General features: G+C 44.4%; 1 protein-coding gene across 2 annotated transcripts in view; it reads left to right on the forward strand.

The window, feature by feature from the left end:
* The first annotated feature begins 762 nt into the window (after positions 1-762).
* Positions 763-21,025, forward strand: part of TSPAN14 (tetraspanin 14) — a 45,810-nt gene continuing 25,547 nt past the window's right edge. Inside the window, exon 1 of one of the 2 annotated variants that reach the window (XM_063307720.1) lies at positions 763-892. The gene's annotated coding sequence lies outside the window, so the exon portion shown is untranslated. The remainder of the gene's footprint in view (positions 893-21,025) is intronic. The other variant, XM_063307719.1, reaches the window with a different exon arrangement.

Below are 21,025 nucleotides of genomic sequence, written 5' to 3' on the forward strand. Positions count from 1 at the left end.
GGTTAAATTAATAGCTACCCTTTATTTTCAACAAAGAGGAAGGGGAAAGGTGCTAGCAGGTTGAACTCAACTCTGGCAACGTTATTTATTCCTTTGTTTACTTTATGAGCAGGAAGTTTACTCTGAAACAATTCAAAGCAGTTTTGCCATGGCCTTCTTCTGGGATTTTGTTTAGTTTTGTTTAACTGTCCAGTCTAGAATACAAGTGAGATTTCCTAGTGGTCTCCCATCTAAGGACTAAACCAATCCAAATCTATTTCCCCCCCTCCGTGCTGGCATTTGCCGCGTCTTAAAAATAAGGTGGAGTTGGCTCAATCTAGGGATCTCACGCCACGGCTCTAACTTAAGCAGCAAGAGGGAAGATTTTTTTTTTTTTACTTCCCCTTCTAGTAAACAGGAGGGGCGTTTCCTCGTGGTCTCCCCTCGAAGCACGTCTCAGCTCCCTCCCGCGGGGGTCGGTCGGTCGGTGCCCCCGGCAGCCCAACGCGGCGGAGCCGGCAGCTCTTCCGCCAGCCCGGGACGAGGGCGCAGCGCCCGGGCGCTTCCCTTTGTGCGCCGAAGGAGCGCCGCCCGCGCGCGCTGCGCTGCGGGCGGAGGCAGGCCGGCGGGCGGGGCGGGGCGGACGCTGGGGCGGCTCGGCCAACGGGCGTGGCCAACTGGCCCCCGAGGAGCTTGTTTGCTCGGCCGGCAGGGCGGACGGCGCGGCGCGGCGCGGATCTCGCTTCCCCGCGGCTCTCGTGCGCCCGACCCGACCCGACCCGGCCGCCGTTGCTCAGCAGGGCCGATGGGACCCCGCTGGCGCCGGAGCCGAGCCTGAGCAGCAGCCGGGAGCCCGGCGGAGCGCGCGTGGAGTTGGCGCAAACTTCCCCACTTTCGGCCAGGCTGCTTTGGGGTAAGGCAGGGATCCTTCGCGCTTTGACTTCCCCGCGCCCCCCCTTTTTTTCTTTTAGCGGGGGTGGTCTCTTTGGGGCTGCCCCCCCTTTCAGGCAGGGGGGATCTTCCTTCCCCTGCAGGCCGAGCCCCCGCCTGTGCCAAGGGAAGGGGCTTTCCTTTGTTCCTCGGCCCTCCGAGCTGCGCGACGCGGGGTCCCTGGCGCTGGCATACACCCCCCCCCCCGTGCCCTTCAGCCGCCGACTCCAACGCCCATCGGGCCCGGCCCAGCCAGTCCCCCGCGGGAACGGGTTCGGCCTTCTGAACCGCAGCGGTTCTGAGGACACCTGGAAGTTTCCTGCTCCGTTCCGGCTCGCTTCGAATCGCCGCCCCTGGCCAGCTGCGGGCTCCGCGGTCTCGCCACTTTCGCCCCTCTCTGCAGCCCCTTCGCCCCCGCGGGGGCTTCGGGCGGCTGCCTCGCTCGCCCGCCCTAAACAAACCTGAAACTTCCTCTTCCTTTTCCTGGATGTGGTTGTTGGACCGATGGGTGGCGTTGTGAACGTGGGAACGGAATCCTGCCCCTCTGAAGCGTTTTCCCACTTCCTGAGTTTCGCGGAAGCCTCGTCCTGCCCGGTCCTGCTGCCTTTACGGACGGTTGAATCACCTGTTGGCTTTCAGGGGCAAGTTTCCGAAAAGAGCGCGCCCCTGTTTCTGCTCCTGCCAGGGATCTAGCGGGGGTCCGGTCAAGTCTGGGTGGCTCCTTGCTGGCAAGTCCTTTTCGCTCTGCGTTTTCCCTGAAATCAGACCAGCTTCCCTGAGGATCTCTGCTCCCTTTGTCCCCCCCGCCCCCCAGCGATAATCCTGTGAGTTCGGCTGGGCTGAACGAGTAGCCTAAGTGGTGGGGAGCTCCGTAACTGAGTCAGGACTCCAGTCTGCATTTTTCTGCTCAAGGTCCATAGAATTACGGTTTTTCCAAAAGTCCGCTCAGCATTTCTGCTGCGATCCTGTAAGAAGGAAGCCGCATGGAGTCCAGGGAGACTTAATTCTAGGCAATATTTCCACATAAGGTTGCAAAACTTGTGAGTAGCAAGGCTCAACTGCAGAAGCGGGCAGGGCAACCCTTTCAATTTCAGTTGCATTTGACTTGATCTCCTTCTGCCCCGTTTGCCGCTGGAGGAAACCTCTGGCTGGTAGGCAGACTTGATCAGACCCCGCTGGTGGAAGGGGCCGTATTCCAAAATAGGGGTGGGGAAGGACTGCTGAGTTTTCAAGTTCCGTCCATTCACTTAAATTAATGCAGTTCCGAGGATTGCAACTCTGGGTTCAGTTAATCCATTTCCCTGGGTGCCTGAATTAACTTACTTTCTGGGTGACAGCTCACAGTTGTGCAAATGCTGCTGGTGGGTTTTTCTCAGAGCCTGGATAAGGGGGTCGAGTGAACCAACCAGTATATGGACTAATGCTCCCCTTGAGTCACGTTAAAGGTGGCTTTGGGAACTGATAATGAGGTTTGGGAATGATGTATATCATTGGGCCATGTAATGCAGTGTTTTTTTCAAACTGGGCAACTTTCAGATGTGTGAACTTCAACTCCCAGAATTCTCCAGCCAACCTGGCAACTTTCAGATGTGTGGACTTCAACTCCCAGAATTCTCCAGCCAACCTGGCAACTTTCAGATGTGTGGACTTCAACTCCCAGAATTCTCCAGCCAGGATGCTGGCTGGAGAATTCTGGGAGTTGAAGTCCACACATCTGAAAGTTGCCAGGTTTGGAAAACACTGATGTAATGCTTAATGCTGCTTCCAGATAGTCAGGATCCTTGCTGTGGGCATTGTTAGAGAACAAACAACCCTTCATTGTTCTCTGTACCATCTTGTTAAGTAATTAAACAGGATATAGCAATTAAGGAATCCCTCAAGCTGATCTTAACTCCAGGTGAATTCATGGACTATCAGTTTCTTGAGAATGGTCTCAAATTGATTGGCTGCTACTTTTTTTTAGGGTTCTTTGTTCAACTTCCTAGTCTAGCCTTCTGATCTGGGATCTCCTAGTGGTCCCCTATCCATGTACAAACTAGGCCTGACCTTGCTTCATTTCCCACTCCAGATGACTTTGGGCAGGTGCTGCCAGATACTAAGACTTGTGAAAAGGGCATCAAAACATTGGTAATTGGTTTTTGTTGCACTTTTATGGCGTTGAGTGGTCTAGGGCACGTTGTAGAGTGATTTGAGGAGACTGGAAACCGGGATGGGAAATTTATTTTCTGCTGAGTCCCAGGCAGCAAATGGGTTAAGCCTCCCCTGTCTGAAATCTTGCCCTTTATTTTTGGTGAAGTCCAGCTAATTGAAACTGCTAAAATAAAATAAAATAAGCGATTCAACTCTTTCTAGTTTTGACCCTTTCAGACTCCACCAAACAAAGCCAGGGTTGAAGGCTTTCTCAGGTTTGCACCAAGGACCCAACATATGGAAAAAAATAACTTGTTTGACCTGCTAATTTTGTGCAAAGGTACAAGGGCTCTGGAATTTGGAGGCTGTTGCTAGGCTGGGCTAAAACATTCAGTTTAAATCCTGAGGTCTGAAAGTTTCTCTTCATCAACATTTTAAAGGAAAAGTGTCTTTACTGTTTGTGCTAACCTTAATGCATAATTCAGCTTTTTTCTGAGATAGACTACTGCAATGCGCTCTACATGGGGCTACCCTTGAAGAGTATCTGGAAGCTTCAGCAGGTCCAGAATGTGGCTGTGCGGACAGTTATGGATGCCCCAGGATCAGTGCATGTGACACCGCTGTTGCGCGAGCTGCACTGGGTGCCGGTTTGCTTCCGGGTCCAATTCAAGGTGTTGGTTACCATCTTTAAAGCCCTACATGGCACGGGACCAGGCTACCTGAGGGACTGTCTCGTCCCCATCACATCGACCCGCCCCACCTGGTCATGCAGGGAAGGCATGTTATGGACCCCGTCTGCAAGACAATTCCATCTGGCGGGGTCCAGGAGGCAGGCCTTCTCTGCAGTGGCACCCACCCTCTGGAACATGCTGCCCCCGGAGGTGAGACAGGCCCCTTTGCTCCCGGCGTTCCGGAAGGGTGTGAAGACCTGGTTCTGCCGCCTCGCCTGGGATGGGAAGGGCAATAGCTCTTCCTGGGGGTGGCTGGCGCCGTAGTGCCCTCCCTACTGAACGAGATCTTATTGCTACTTGGATTTTATGTTTATTATTTTTATTATGTCGGTTGTTTGTTTTGTAATTTATGTGCTGATGGTTTTAAATAGTCAATTTTATTGTAAACTGCCCAGAGTCCCCCTTTTTGGGGGGAGATGGGCGGTGACAGAAATTTGAATAATAAATAAAATAAATTAATTAAATACAGGTTTCGTTTTGTGGCAGGCTCAGCAACATCATAAAGCATTGATTCGTTTTTCAGGCTAATTTTCCCCAAAGGAATCTCTTTCACAGCAAGCTGGTTTGATACTTTTCCCCCCTCCATTTACAATTTTCTCAATAACTCTCAAAATAAAGGTGGGGAGGTGTTCAGAATGTATTCTTCAAATCTGCCAGAAGGCCATCTCCTTACCGTTTGGTTTCACTTTCTGTTCCTTCGCCTGGCCTTTCGGTTTGCCTCTAGAACCCTTGTTCAACTCCTTGTTACTGCATCCATGCAATTTTCTTAGTAGAGTTATAGAAGAGGGGTGCCATTCATTTTGGGAATTTCCTGATAATCCCCCATCCAGGTGCCAACCAGCTTCTTGGATCCGCCGAGATTGATTTTGATTATGTGCCATCAAGTCATTGTCAACTCTCAGTGACCACAAAGAGAGGTTTTCTCCATGATGATCTGTCCCTAACTTGGTCTTTCAGGTCCATCCGCCTTGCTGCTGGTCATCCTCTTCTTCTCTTTCCTTCCACCTTTCCGAGCATCAGAGGCTTTTCCAGAGAATTCGGTCTTTGCATGATGTGTCCAAAGGAGGGCAATTTGAGCTTGGTCATTTGTGCCTTGAGTGAGAACTCTGGGGTGATTTGTTCAGTGATCCATTTGTTTGTTTTCTTGGCTGTCCGTGGTGTTCTTGGGAGTCTTCTCCAACCCTAAAGTTCAAAAGCGTCAATACTCTTCTATCCTGCTTCTTCGAAGTCCAACTTCCATTTCCACTGAGCGTCACAGGAATAAATACTATGGCTTGCATGATTCTGATCTGTTCTTGTTGAATGACTGGTTGCTTGGGTTGAAAAGCAGTGCTGTTAAACTGCAATGCAGTTCGTTTCGTGTTGACTTAAATACCACCTGATGTGGGAACCTCATGCAGAACCTGATCTGTTGGATCTAGAGGGAGTGTGGAAGCATCCTTGTATACAGAGGAGTGAGTAGGCTGTATGCGTGCCCTTCCATCCAGCTCCTTCTCTTTTACTGGGTCCAGCAGATGATCAGCTGCTTTTGTTCAGAACTGGAATGGGCTGGCAGAAGACAAAGAAATTATTTTGTTCCTGACTTAGCTGTGTGATAGAAAGATTTTCTTAAATGACTAACATTCTCTCCTCCTAAGCTGACATGAAATTATAATGTAGGCTGCAACATTAACGGTTGATTACCTTTTATGGATTTCTAATTTTGATCATTGAATATGGTAGTGGGCCACGAGCAGCAGTGGTTTTGAGGGTCATTGTGCAGATCTGAATTGGAAGCTAACGAAGTCCCACAGCAGTTACCAAAGTTCAGTCTGCTTGTTTCAATTACACCGATGCTGACTCTTAGCCCTTTTGGATTTTGTTTAGTTTATAAATCGAGATTTAAAGGTGCAAGAATGAGTGTCCCCAGGAGCATCTAATCCATCTATTAGACAGGCAAGAATCAGTTTAAACTGAAATGTGTCTAATACTCTCTTGCAAGTTTGCAGCAGAGAGCAATAGTTACAGTTTTATTGGTGTCTGCTCATAAAAAGGTCAAATACCACTTGGGATTCTTTCAGGGATATTCAGAGGGCTTGGTGTGAGTAATCTGCTCCATGAATCACTATGGAATTTATGGAGAAAGAACAGCATGCGTTAACATTTCTGCCTCTTTTACAAGGACAAAATTGTTCATTAGGAGGGACTTCCACAAAAAAAAAGTCCATCTAGTAATACAGGCAGTCCTCACTTAACAACCATTCATTTAGTGATGGTTCAGACTTAACGATGGTGCTGGAAAAAAAGACTTATGACCGGTCCTCACACTTATGACCATCACAGTGTCCCTGCGGTCATGTGATCACAATTTGGGTGCTTGGCAACCAGTTTGCCTTTATGGCTGTTGCAGCAACCTGTGGTCACGTGATTGCCATTTTCGACCTTCCTGGCCGGTTTCTGGCAAGCAAAATCAATGGGGAACTGCGTGATTCGCTTAACACCCACAGTGATTTGCTTAACTACCGCAAAAAAAGTCATAAAACTGAGTCGGATTCGCTTAATGACCACTTCGCTTAGCAACCAAAATTCCGGTCCCAATTGTGGTCATTAAGCAAGGACTACCTGTAGATTAAATTTAGCTATTAGGAAAATTAGCTGATGCCTGACAATGCAATACCCAAGAAATTGGCAGTGCCTTTAACACAGTTAAAGGACAACCCAAAATGTATTGGAGAAGAAAATTGAAGGTAGTAGGTATGACATATTGATGAGAATAAGCAAAGGGCTAACACTTGAAGATGAATTTCATAGGATAAGCCAGACCATTCCTGCCTCTAAAGCAGCCTTTCTCAACCTTCTGACCCTGGAGGAACCCTTGAAATATTTTTCATGCCTGGGGGAACCCCTGCACATTCAGGCTTAAAGATAGGCCAGAAGTTACAAAATTCTGATATTTGTTTCATGGGTAGCACTGTGTATGCATTCACAGTGTTCTTAAACTAAAAATAAAGAAGGAAATTTACCTCTTTAATGTGAAGTTGCCTGAATCTGAAATAATTTTTTAAATGAATTGTGATCTCCCAGAGAACCCCTAGTGACCTCTCGCAGAACCCTGGTTGAGAAACTCTGCTCTAGAGTGTAAGAGTTAGTTCTCATTTTATACTGAAGTTCTTGGAATTGTCATGAGCTTGCTGAAGTGACTCATTCGTCTTTGGGGTGACGCTTGAGAATAGTCTGCTAGTACTTAGTGCTTGAGATCATACATGTGCTCTGATTTACTATAATTTGATGCATCATTGTTGGCTGGGTTGACCCAAAACTCCAAGTTTTCAGGCATGGCTTGCAAACCCCAGCAGCTGGATTATGGCTAACGGGACCACTGGGTGAGCCTTTGTTCTGTTAGCAGCCTTTTGCTTTTCTCTGCTAGATTCCCAAAGTTTGGGGCAGGTGCTGAGATGGGGATTTGAGCATCAAGGGGGATTCCGGTGCTATAGGTTAACCGTGTGTTGAATCTTGCTTTATATTGGGTAATCAGTTTCAAGAGATTGGAGAGCAATGGATAAGAGCTCTCTTATTCTAATAGTTAAAGGAGAATTTTCAGTTGGGTCTGCACACTTTAGGGTTGGGCATCAGTTGAGTATTTTCTAAAAATAAATCCAAAGAACAGGTCATCACCATCTTTTCTGTAAGGCTGTTGATGGTAGGCTACATTCTAGGGGAGAAGGGCAGGTGAATGCCTCAAATTTGGCCTTGACTGACTTTCTGTATCTCTCCAGTGCAGGAGATCTAAAACACACAAAAAGAAGCTCTGCTTTATAAGGTGCTCATTATTACTTGCATGATCTATCCTGGGTCTTCTTCAGCCTGTTCTGTAGATGTATTGTGAGCTGATTTCCAAACATGTTGGGCTGAACCTTCCATCATCTTGTTCCAGTATGTTGGTTAAGGAAGATGAATCAGCACAAGGGCGGGGGAGCCTTATCTCTATTTCAGCCCTACCCTGTAGATTTCACTATCCAGATAGGACAAGTATTGAGAGAACTTCAACTGACTTTGGCTGATCTCCAGAAGCAAAGCAGGGCTGGAAAGGGTTATTGGACACCAGGAAAATCCAGGGCCAAAAGCTAGATTGGAAAGACAAGAAAACTTCCCAAAAGAAGTCAGTGGCACTGCTGCCAGGACAATTACATGGATGTGTCCATGCAGTCACCAAGAATTAAGCTTCATTTGAAAGGCAGTTTTATCTTTACCTTTCAGTTTTGCCTACAAGGACCTAAAACTTCCTGTTAGGCTTCTCAGACTGTCCAACTCTCTTCTTTGGAATTATGATGGGCAGCTGCTTAACCTCTAAGTACATCCTCACATTGTTTTGCTTTTTCTGGTCTGGCTGATGGTTCTGTATTCAGAGTTTTAGCAGCTGCAGTGCTGGTCTGGATAGTGTTGTGCCCTCCAGTATCACTGTGTGTATTTTTGTGTAAAGAAACTCCTCTGTGGCATAGCTGTAGTCTGAAGATAAATTGCTGGAGTTAGGAGCAGCATTTTGGCATGCTTTGGCTGACCACAGTTGGTGATCTGGATTTGGCGACCTCCTTCAGATGTTCACCTCCATGTTATAAGCCCTGCTCCCACTTTCATTGCCCCAGAGTCCATGCACCAAAGGGGAAAGTCAACAGGAGCCCATTTGTGGGTTTACGTAGGGTTTTGAGAGGAACTTTCACAAGGTAGGATTCATTTTAGACCTTCTTCCTCACTAGGGAGCTCTGTTCCTTCCATTTTGTGAGAATTAAAGGGGAATAGCGTGGTATGATTAACAGAAGAAGTTGACCCTAATTTTCCCTTACATCAGAACCAAGAAATCGTAGGTTTAACCAGGCTTTAAGCCAGCTTCATATATATTAGAGAAACTTTATTAAATTGTGCTCTGTATAACTGAATTGGGATAGGGGTAGCTTTGTTCTGTCAAGTTTATAAAATCTTGGGTTAAAGTCCCAATGTGAGATACCAGGAACATTTGGTCATTATGTTTCAGCCCATAAAAACTTTTGTTTTGTGTCTGCAGACCTTTGCAGGCAAATACGTGTGAGAGTGAAGGACGGAGAGCAAATCATAGCATTGCTGCTGGCATTGCTAAAAATATTACTCTTGCAAACTGTGTTTTGGGAAGAGTGGTGTGAAAGGTTATAATTTGGAGGTTTCGTCAAAAAAAAAAAATCCTGCTGAACTCTTTTAAGTATGTCTAAGAGATCAGGAGAGGGCTGCACGTTCTTGTGGAGTTCACCATGGCTCAGTGGTGTAACTGCACTGACATGATCATTATAGCGAAGTAGGGTTTGGAAATCTTGGTTTACATTTTGGTGAAGAAGTTAATGCTAGCCATTGTTTGTAGTTGGCGCAAGACATGGTCGCAACACTCAGCTGGGAGTGGCATGTTTTGGAGTCTAAGGACTGCATATGTGCCTGGCTTTGCACATGGCCACAGTTCCAGTAAGAGGAGTAAAGTATGTTTTAGTGAGATCACCATTACTAATTCATTGCTTTGGAGGGATGGTAAGATTGCCACACCTTGGGTAGGGAAACATGAACCACTACTCATCTTTATATATTTCCACTTCTCCTTTTCCCCTAGCTATTTTTTGAAGGTCACTTTCAAATAACCTTGCAGAATACTGAAACCGAAAATAAAAATGATAACCCCAACACTAACCTCTTGGCATTTATTTGCAAAACGGTTCTACAAGCCCTTTGCTCTTGGGCGAAACAACATAAAGCTTGGGCTACGCCTGAGATGTGGAATTGCTGGTCTTTTTGCTGTTAGTGGGCTACGGTGATTCTGGACCGTTGGTCTTACGGACCGGAATTGATTGGAGTTGGACTCTAACGGCAGTTAAAACGTCATGGGCTTCCACCTTAACAGTAGCAGAGTCTCAAGATCGACCTCTGAAATCCTTGCTGGGCCCCCCAAGATTTCCAAATAATTTTTGACCAACTTGAAATGTTTTATGGGGTGGAGGGATGGTGGGGAGGAATTATTAAGTAATCCGATCAGTTAATTAGATGCTATCAAGTTGTGTTTTCTTTAAGTGTCCACATGGACAAATACTTGCCATCTAAGCCTATATTTAATTATGACCTATAGCTCTTTCAAGAATGTTCTAGTAGCCTTTCTTATGCGTTGCAGTTCTGTTCTGAAACATTCCTCAACCTTACCAGGCATAATCATTTTTCCCCCCTAGTCCATCTAAAGCTCACATCTCATGGCCAAAATATGTGGGTTCCTGGTGCCTTGTGGGCAGTCAGTGATTATTTGGTCCAGGACCAATTTACTCCCTGTTCTTCCAGTCCATGGTGCTCTTAATGTATAATTGAAAGATGCCTATTTTTCTCTTGCTTTCACACCAGAAATGTCAAGTAATGGTCTTTCTAACGATGATGCATGGCTGATCATCAGCTGTCCTTAATTTCAGTGAAATGTCAATGTAAGCGTTCTGCTTGTCTCATCACTTTTTGACATGCAATTCCTAACATGACATTCGAAGCGCAGGGTAGTCCTCAGCCTGGAAAAAAACACTGCAAAAACCCAGTTATACAGGATACATTTACATCTATAAGTTACTTTGGGAGGCTAGATTGGCAGTGACTCAGAACAGCTCATATTTTATCATGGCAGGGTTCATCCAAAGTTTTGTCTTGGTGTGAGTGGGCCCAACCCATGCATTAGCATTCTTCAGAAAATAGCCAGCCATGCTTTCATTCAGTTAACCCCATGTAGTGGGTCACTACAGCTTTGTGGACCTTCTCTTTTTGAACAAAAGAGCTTTTAAGTATCTCCCATTGTTCTTTAAAGGGCAGGTGAATTGCATTAAGGAGGGAGGGAACCCTATGTTCACCTTGTTTGTTGTGAGATCTTGAGTTACTTGAAGGAGGAAGTAAAGGAAATGAGGGTGTGTAGAGATACAGTCCTATTAAGACTCTTTACAGTGAGGAAATACAAGAATAGCATCCACAAAGGCTAAATTATTTTGTTACTGCAGCCTCCAGAAATGCTTACATACAAGTGCTTCCACTGTTTGTGAATTCAGTTGCCTTTTCTGTCAAAGGAGTCCAAATATCGTCACGATTCCATCCGGTTCTTTGTCCCGTACAATAAAGGATTTATCAAAAATACACAAAGCGGTAGCAAGAGGTATTTGGGGATAGTGGACTACATTTGTATTGCTAAACTTGCCAAAAGTCATTTTCTTGGCAAATTGCAATTAGTTGAGCAGCCTTTACCCAGACGCTGAAAAAGATGATGTGGTTTTCAGGTGGTGCAGACACAAAACCACAGTGTGTTCTTTAAAACAGGCTTAACCTAGTTAGTATTTTTTTAAAAAACCAGCAGCTCAGAGAAGAGAAAAATTCTGGCTCAGCTCTTCTGTATAAAAAGGACTCATCTGCATCTTTGCCATGTCTGCATCCCTTACATCCCAGCCAACAGATTTAGCATTTTAGTGAAGATTTTGCTCAGTCAGGAGGCAGAACCTAGAAAGCGTCAGCTGATCGTGAAAAAGCTGTGCTGCATCTGAAATCCTAGGTCAGTACATCCCAGAAGAAGGCAGCAATAAACTACTTCCATAGTATTGCCTCGAAAAATATGCAGACGTGTCTGTGAGGTTGCCCTTGAGTCGAGAGAATGCCTAGAAAGAGCATGTGGAAAAAATACAAGAACCCAAGGCCCCAACTCTGTTTATTTTCAAAATGCCCAGCTTTATCTCCAAAGGCATTCTTTTCCTTAATCAGAGACATAGGGCTCACAATACAGATGTGCAAAATGGAATGTTCTATTCCTTGGAACACTCTGTATTTTCAAAACACTGGGGGATGAGGGGCTTGTCCGTTTTTGGAAGTCTGTCCTCCAAAGAGGAAGCGGCTCTTGCCATTCCAGAAATTTGGAGCTGGACTGTGTTCAAAGCATTGTGAACCACATCTGGATTTGGAAGATGCCGTTCTGGAAGAACTCCCAAGGTGCTCAGATTGGTCTTTTCCAAGGGAGAAACAGACTGTTCTTAAAACAGACTGTTTTATTTTGCTCATAACTCTTTTGGATCATTTTGCGTAGATCTAGGGGGAGTGCAAGGGAGAAACTATAAATATAAATCTTCAGTTTTATACCTCTCAGAGTGCTTCCATGGATGCAAGCTTGTTTTAAAGATTCCCCATCTCTAATTGTAGAAATGGATACACTGAACCCCGTCCAACTGAACCTTTTATTTCCCTCCCAAGATTTTGGAATATTGCCTCTGGCTTTGAGAACCTCCCTTACTTCCTTTTTAAGATCATTCCCAAGTGTTTCCTCTGAAAATTCCTCTTACTTAAAATGGTGAAAGTGTCCCAGAGATTCTACCACTTTAGGTTTAGTGAAACACACTTCTAAAACCGAGTTTTCATATGCTTGCCTTTTTCTCTGCCTGTTGTCTTATGGGAACCTTAGTAGAATGACTTCAACTGAATCTTTTGACACAACTGCTCTTCTACCATTCCAAGCTGAGTTTCATTCCATACAGTTCCAAGCTCAGCTGCTGCATTGCAACAGAGAGAGAGAGAGAGAGAGAGAGAGAGGGAGGGAGGGAGGGAGGGAGGGAGGGAAACAGGAAAAACAGGCTGGGTTTGGTCTGATGGTAGCGACTTCCGTCATGTATTACGTCTTTACTCCACAGAGCCCCCGTGACATTGTGGAATCCCTGGTTCCTAATTAGCAAATTATCAATGCTGGTGAAATTTATTATTAAGAACCAGCCTCTGAAGATTTTCCTTGAGAGGTAGGAGAGCAGAGCATGACAGCATCTTACATGTCTCGTTAATTGTACATTCTGCAAACATAACGGCTGCATAAAGTAGCTGAAATGGATAATTTATTAAGAGGGGAAATTAATGAACTACACTTAATTTGGTTTAAAGGCTCAAATTCACAACTTTTAACTTTTCTAATTGGTGTGCTTGCCAATGGCTTAAACTACAACTGAGTTTCACACATTTCTCTAAAGTGCTCAGAATGATTAAGGATTTGTGTTTGAAAAGCCCTGTGCATGTACGCGTGCATCTACAATTATTTGGGAGGATTGTTAATTACATTTATTTTACAGTTGATTAATAATCAAACCTACATCATGCTCTGTATTGTATTCCTTCATTACATTACTAATTAATTTTATGATGCCGTGCATTTCTTTAATGAATTCCAGCGTAGAAAAGCAGTAATGAAAATTTTTCTAGTCCACATTGTGGGTTGCAAGCAGTAGCTCCCAAATGCCTCGATGAAGAGAAGATGTGTTTAATGGTACCACTAAGGCGGAGTAATCGCACACTCTTGTTTTATGGCCACTGCTGAGCTGTCTGTGGCTTGCAATAATAGTAATAATTGTAGCAAGAAAAAAGTGTCACTACTCTTCAGGCACAATGTGGCTTTCTGTCTTCCATTCTTGCGTAACCAGAATACGTTACTCCTGTGTTCTTAGTAGGAACGCGTTACTGTACTTAACTACTGCAACTTGGGTGGCTACATACTAAAACTGGACCTACATGCCTTGTGGGTTCCTAAGATACATACATGGACATACAAAGAAGAAAAAAATGGTTTATGCCTCAATCGGCATCTCCCTGTGACATCAGTGAGCAGCTGATAGATCACCGTGAGATTCCTTTAACCCTGTGGCTCCTTAGCTATTGTGCTTGGGACAACAGAAGGGTTCAGATGGGTCAAAGTGGGTGAAAATGAAATGCACAGAGAAAAGAAAGTTCCCAGCTAGTTACTGCTGATCAGACAAGAGGCAGTGTGGTCTGAAGAACAGGGTGCGGGGACACGGACTAGGCTGGGTGGTATAAAATATCACAGCTCAGTGGCCAAGCTGTTTGGGAGGCCACAAGCCAGAGCCTTTTCATTTTACATAGCAGTTCCCAGTTGGCTAAGCTGGGGCTAGAACACTCAACATTTCCAGAGTTTGCTAGGAATTTGGGGAATTTTAGTCCTAGAGGGCTCCAGTTTCAGGAGGGAGGGATCCAAAAAGTATGGAATATCACAGAGCAGGGAGTTTTATTCTCAATTGTTGTAGACTGCTGCCTGCCAATTATGCATGTGCAGTAAAAGAGTGGGGTGCATGTATGTGTGTGTGTTTATGTGTATGTATACCAGGGCCTGAAAGAGGAACTGGAGAGGATGTGGAAAGTGAAGGCCAAAGTGGTCCCAGTGAGCACTCGGGGCTGTGGCTCCTAAACTGGGGGAGTGGCTCCAGCAGATCCCAGGAGCCACATCAGAGCTCTCTGTCCAGAAGAGTGCAATGCTAGGAACAGCTAAGATACTGTGTAGGACCCTCAAACTCCCAGGCCTCTGGTGGAGGGCCCGAGGTTGAGGAAGACACATACTACCCATTCATTCATTCATTCATAATCAGTAAAATAAGACAAAAATGTATTTTGCCATTGGAAAATGTAGTCAGTTTTCTCCATTGGAAATCTTAACAGACATTTAGTTTTCATATCAAGGGAGGTTTGTTTGAGGATTGGGACTAGCTTTAACTATGAACAGAGTTGAGATGACCTGACTCAGGCTTTGGAATCACTTTTTGAAATTGCAGGTTGGTTTTGAACAACCACCACCAAAAAAAAGTTCACTTGCTTTGCTTTGCTGTGTTTGTCTTACGCATCCTCTTCCTCCTTTCCAGTTTTACATGGCTCCTCGTCTCACCTGCCTCCTCAACTGGAGGAAGTAAATTGCCCCATTTGTTACTGGGAAGAGAAGTACAGTGTAATGCTGTTTCTCCTCTGATCATCTGCTTCCTTCCTCATCTGCAGGTTTTCATCATTCTGCACTAAGCTTGCCTGGGAGCTGGTAAGATGCTGCTAAGCAGTATGAAAGGAGCCAGAGGAGGGGAGCCCATGAGGGTGATTTAGGCAATAGGAATTGGGCAAGAAAACATGAGAAGGGAGGGTGAGAATATGAGGCACAATGTGATGCAGTTTTCTTTGAAAGTTCGTCCTGCTGAACCTAGTGGAACTTGATCCCCAGGAAACACACACAGATGCAACCACAGGAAGAAGAAGAAGGAAACAAGATTTGGTGTTTGCGTGATGCAACAACATTGTGAAAGCATGTTGGCTTTGCAAGTTGTCTGAGTTGCTAGTTGGGTTTTATTTCAAGCAGCAGTCTTTTGGACCAGTGTTTAAAAATACAGGAGACCTTCCCATCTGGCATTCCAGAGTTAGGATGTGTGTGCAGAAATAGGCAATTGGTTCTTTCCTGTTCTGAATGTAAATGCAGTCTAGGCCTTTATACATCAAGGGAAAAAAAATGTTTCTTTCAACACTTCTGTGCTGTCAGAAGTCCAGTGGGAGAACTTTGGTTAATTGTTTTAAGAGTGTCCTGGAAGAACTCTGCAGGTTCCTGTCTTGTCTCCTGTGTTGATTAATATCTGGATGAAACTCAGCTTCAGGATGAATTAACACCTGGACACTGATGTTGCTGAGCTGTACTTTTCTTTGCTTGCTAGTTCAGGGTGAGAGGTTTCTACGTCCCTCCAGGTTGGATGTGAGAGAAGAAGCTGGATCTGAAGAATTGGAATTGTTGCTGATTCTGGTGGGTTTGGGAGATAAGCCTGACCTGGATGGGGTTATCCATCTCCGTATGAAACAGGTTCATAATCTGGGACTTCTCTTGGGATCCAGCTGTGGTGCTGGACAGCCACATTACATCCATGGCAAGGAGGACATTTTTTATTAGCTTCAGCTGATGAAGCATTTGCCCCTGTTTATGGAGGAGAGAGACCTGGGGCCAGGAACACCTGTGGTGCTAACCTCAAAATTGGACTACTGGACTGCACACTCTTTGCAGCAACCCTTGAAGACAATCCAGAAATTGCACCTACAGCAAAATGCAGCAGCATCCGTAGTGACTTCCAGGAGACACCCCGTCATTTCTGTATTGAAACTGCTGTGCTAGTTAATTTTTAGGCTTAGTAGGTACTTGCTCTGATGTATAAAGCCTTACCCACCTTGAGTCCCAGGGTATTATTTGCAGGACTGCCTACGCTGTACAGTCTGCAGTGATGCACTGTTCAATTTTCAGGGACCTTTAACTGTTTTGTTGCATCTACATAACATCAAATTTAATTTTGTTTTTTAGTGGCAGGCCTAGACTGCAGAGCAATCTGATGCTGGACAGAACTAAAGCTAGTTACATCTAAGGTGGGGCTTAGATAATTTCTTCTTAGGGTTTAAAATAAGTTCGAGAGGGTAAGTCTAAGTCTACCCCTAGACCCAAAACAATGGCAGACAGGGCTGAGACTCAGAGTCAACGTAGAACCTGGTCATTCCTTACGTGGCCGGCGTGTTGGAAAGGATAAAACAGTTATTTGGAAAACACCACACACCGGTATTTTTCAAACCCACTAACACACTGAGACAGAGCCTTGTATACCAAAACATAAGAGGAGCAACGTAGTATATGCAGTCCAGTGCAGTGAGGAATGCTCTGAGCTCTACATTGGACAAGAGGATGGTCCAACACAGGAGGAGCAACGCCACAGGACCAGAATCAGCAGTTTACCTTCATCTAAAAGAAAAAGGACACTTATTTGAGGACAACAGTGTTCACATTTTGGACAGAAAAGGTAGAGGGGTTAAGGAATCCATTCTTTCCAAAGGGGAAAATCCTTCCCTCAATAGAGGCAGAGGCCTTAGACACAACTTGTTCCCCATTTTTCATGCTGCTCTTTCATCAGTCCCCAGGAAGATTAAGACCACTTCACAAGTTCACCAGGAAGGCTACTCTTAAGGATCCACTTGGGGATGAACAAGGGATTTAGGAGTAAGACATCCCAAAGACAATCCACACCTCCGTGGCACAATTAACAGCCATTCAGGTGTAGGGACAATGCAGCCACCCTGGAAGACATATATGGGGTCCCCTTTCCAACCTTTGCCCAGACTGAAGAAGCTGCTTGGACAAGCAGCGAAACATCTCAACCAAAAAGGAAGAAATCCAGTTGCCATGACTCAACCTACAGACAATTCCACCTGGATGACTGAGAATCTTCATTGACATTTTGAGAGGGTAAAAATACCTGTGCTTCAGTGGCTTTGAAGACACAGAACCCTCACTTCTGAGTTGAAGGTACTTCACTGCATATGACATGTGTTTGCCCACTTGCCCTCTTAAAAGCTTTTCATTTCTTGCAACACTGTTTTGGAAAAAGGCAATGCATTTGTTTGAAGACCTCCCACTTTCTTGCTGTTTCTTCCTCAGCCTTGGCTTGGGGCCCTGAAGAACTGAGTGATGTTGTGTGGATCCTTCATGAAAGGTCCAGAAGCCCATTGTGTCACAAAAGATACCACTTTCTCATGGCCTGCTCTCCAATGCCAGTTGAGTGGCTTCATTGTAGTCTGAATTTAGGGAAATATTTTCCTAAATAATTAAGTGGGGAAGAGTTACTCTTTTAGACATCTTCAATGCCTTACTTAGTTCACAGTGGCAGTCAGGCAGAGAATTTATCTGGGGAGATCTCAGGGAAAACTTGTATCACTCCATTGTGAGAGCCTGGAATATATACTTTAGTCTCTTTCTTTCTTTGTATTTACAAGATTACACTCTGTGTTCAAAGGGTGTCCAACATGATAGAGTCCCTTTGATGTTTCTCTCAAATGGATCTCTTTGATCAAACTAACTCAGCTGGGAGTTTCTGTCCTATTAGAAATCTTAAGCCGTCTCATTAGTCAGAAAGGACCTTCGAATTCTTTTGTTATAAGCATTTCTTGTCCTTGTGACTCAACTGAAAATCAAGGTTTTTCTTGGACAACATTTTAATTTATGGGACTCGGTCAGTAGATCACCACAAAGTGGCAGCCTCAGGAATCAATTATAAATCCTTGAAAAAGCTCATGGGATCCCCTCAGAATGGGAGAGAGACAGGACTGTGCCAAGAATATATGGCATTGGTAGTGCTGATTTCAGTAATAGGGAAGGAACATTCAGTAATAATAATAGCAATTATTTATTGAAAACCTTTGTAGAAGATACTGCTTTCCTTTAAAAAAAATCTCAACAAGGTTTAACCCCAAAGTTAAAATTGAAAGAATTAGAAGTAGGTTAAAACAGTTAAGGCATCCATTAAAACATTGTCTAAAACAAAATAAAACAAGCAATAACATAAATAAAATCTTTAACATTCTTACGCTGAAAAACACAAACCCACCCAGTTAAACTCTTAACTTGCATTGCTATTGGTGTAAATTCATAGAATAAATCAGGGGACACCTACTCAATGCTGTTTGTAGCTAGTTACTACTCACTTTGCAGGATTGTTCTAAGGATTTAAAAATAATTCATTTATTTGATTTCTGTCCTGTAAATGGAACTTGGACTAAAAGGGGAAAGACTCCGGTTCAGGTCCTGCCTCTTTGTTGACTATGGGACCCATCCCACCCTCTCAGTGCAACCTACCTTTGCAGAGCTGTGTTGTGGGGAAAAATAGGAAAGCATGTGATGTACTACGCCTTGAGCTCCTGAACGAAAGGTGGGAGAGTGATCTAGTAAAGGAAGATGTTCTGAGCCATGGCATTCAAAACAGCTTGCTTCTCACCATTGTTCCTCTTCTGGAGAGGCCAGGAAACTGCTTATAGCCCCAGTTAAATAAATGGAGAGCCTCCAGATGTTGACCCCTGAGATCCAGATCCAACTTTGCTCAGCTTTTTTTGAGATCAGCCAGGGCATGCTTGGCATGGGGGAAGACCCTATGGCGGTGGTTCTTAGTCGTAGCAGTTCCGTGACTGCAGGGGCTGTAGCTGTCTCTCCATGCCTGCATCACAGAGAGGGTGTCTGCTTCTTGGGAAGATGTCGGTTCAAGCCGTCTCTCAAAATTTGTGAAACTCCAGCTGCCTAAGCGGATGTGCACAAGCAAAGAGGAGCAATGCCCAGGGAGAGTTTTGCCTGCACAAGCCTAACCCAGTTTTTGGGGATCCACCATTAAGCTTGCTCATGGCCCAGAGTTTAAGAATCTATGGCTTTGAGGGAAAAGAAGCCAAGTGGGGCTATGCTGTGGCTATGAAAAGGAGCTTGTTGTAAGGAGGAAGCCCAACAAGGAGCACGAGGATACAACTTGAGTGTAGACATAGAGTGATCTTCTGTGACTGCCAAAATATGCAAGGAGTTCTACTCCAAAGATTCCTATCCAGCAGAGCATTGCTTGGCAAAGCAATGTAGGTTGGAAATGTTGGTGGGCCAATCCAGTATGTCTAAAAGGCAGCTGTTTGGGGGAAGGCCAAGTTAAGGATTTGGGAATGCCAGCTCAACACCTTCTTTCGGCTGTTCTATTTTAGAGTGATGAGAAGGTGTTTCAGATAATCCTTGCCATATTTATTTATACGGTATTAGAATATTGGAGCAATCCCTGTTAACTTGTTCCCCAAATTAAAGTTAACTCTTCAATATGATGTTTTCTCCTGGGCATTTTATTGCTTCTAAATGAAAGTAAAGACTCTTGTGAGCTTGACTTCTAGTGGCTCTATCCCACACTGATGTTGCTTTTTTTAGAAGAGGTCTACCATTATTATCTTCCATGACTTTTTTTTTTTTAATTTTTCAGTCTAGGCTACAGCTCTGGGGTTTCCTGGTAGTTTTGCACTCAAGCCCCAATTGCTTCTAAGGGAATGCCTTTTCAGAGTAATTGTTTGGGAGAAGCAATACTGAGATATCCATGTTATTGGTTGCCCAGCAACATCTTACATCTTATCTATCTATCTATCTATCTATCTATCTATCTATCATATTTTTATTACCGCCCATCTCCCCTACTTCTATTTCTAGGAGAAAGTCCTCCTTGGTGCAAATAGAGTCGTATTTTTATGCGTGTTTAGTTAGGTACAGTTTGGGCTTGTTCTTAACCAGCATTTTAGAACCAGTCATTCTCTGTCTTTTCGGAGTTTGAAATCCACCTTGGTTTTCATATCACTTTCTATATATCTGGTCCTGTGAGTTTGGGGGTTGGGGGGAAGAGACCAAACATAGTTCTTCTTGAAATGTGGGTTTGAGAAGAAAGAGAGAGAGAGAGAGAGAGAGCATCTGTTGTGCTTTAAGCTCTCTGAGTTTTGTATTTCAAGTTTCCTGCAGCTGCTCTGGTCATGTGTTTTTTGTCCCTAAGTTGTTTTTTTCTTTGTTCTTCAATAAGAAAAAAAAAATGACTTTAAGAAAATTAAAGTGGTGTTCTGTTTTTCTAAGGCCAAACCAACACCTAGCATCTAGATAGGAATCCATCCCTGATGTTCAAGGGGAAGAGATGTCCATCCAACCTGTTCTAACTCTTCCATTCTGTAACTTAACCCCATCACCCTACCTGAGTTCTTGTCCCTACTTCTACATTAAGATGTTTGTAGAAATGGACACTTGTCTAAGACAAGTGATTAAAACTAAGGTAGAACATCCTTCTGTGTGTCCACCCCATAACTTACTTATACCAACTGGAAATGAAAGCCAAAAGGAAAAACGTGGCCTAAAGGTAGATATGATCAGTCTATAGTTGCTCAGGGCAAACTGTAAAGTTCACAATTTTCAGTTGTTTATGGCTTGTGCCAAAAATAATTGTGTAGGGGGAAGCCTAATATATTTTGCTTAGAGCCATGTCTGGGAAATATGAATTTAGAACCTAATTCTCTGGATATGTAATGGAATAACCTTGAAAAAGCAGAATCAACTTCTGTTTATCTCAGATTAGGGTCAGTCTCATCCTGCTTGATTATATGTTTTCCAGTCTCCTATATGGCGGTAAATGCTGGACACTGAGAAAGGGTGAGAGAAAGAATTCAAATTAGACTTCTGGGGGAGAAATGGGCTGAAGATGGCTCCAAAAAGTGGAGCCATTGACTGTGGCGGAATGAAGAGCCAGTGAGTAGACTGGCTCTTTGATAATTCCTCTCTGGACCAGGAGAGGACTTGAGATCACCCACATGTGTTCCAGACAGCTGCTCCTCTCAAGGAGACCACAAGACAACGGTCTCCAGTTGGGTTAGGAGATGAGGGAATTGCCATCTTGCTCAAACTGCAGTTGGTGCCTTTGAAGGGGCACTAAGTTCACATACTTCCTTTCTAATCACTTTGGTAAATTGCTTGTTAACTGCTTTTCAGCTATTAGGAATCTTTTGATAGACAAGTTTTTATAGCACTGGGTGAGTTTCCTTCAATCCTTGGTGAAAGAAGTTTTAAATACAAGTTTAAGGACTTAAAAATTTTTAAGACATCAGGACTGATAGGATGA

Source organism: Candoia aspera, chromosome 6 (genome assembly GCF_035149785.1).
Source record: "Candoia aspera isolate rCanAsp1 chromosome 6, rCanAsp1.hap2, whole genome shotgun sequence".
Lineage (NCBI taxonomy): Eukaryota > Metazoa > Chordata > Lepidosauria > Squamata > Boidae > Candoia > Candoia aspera.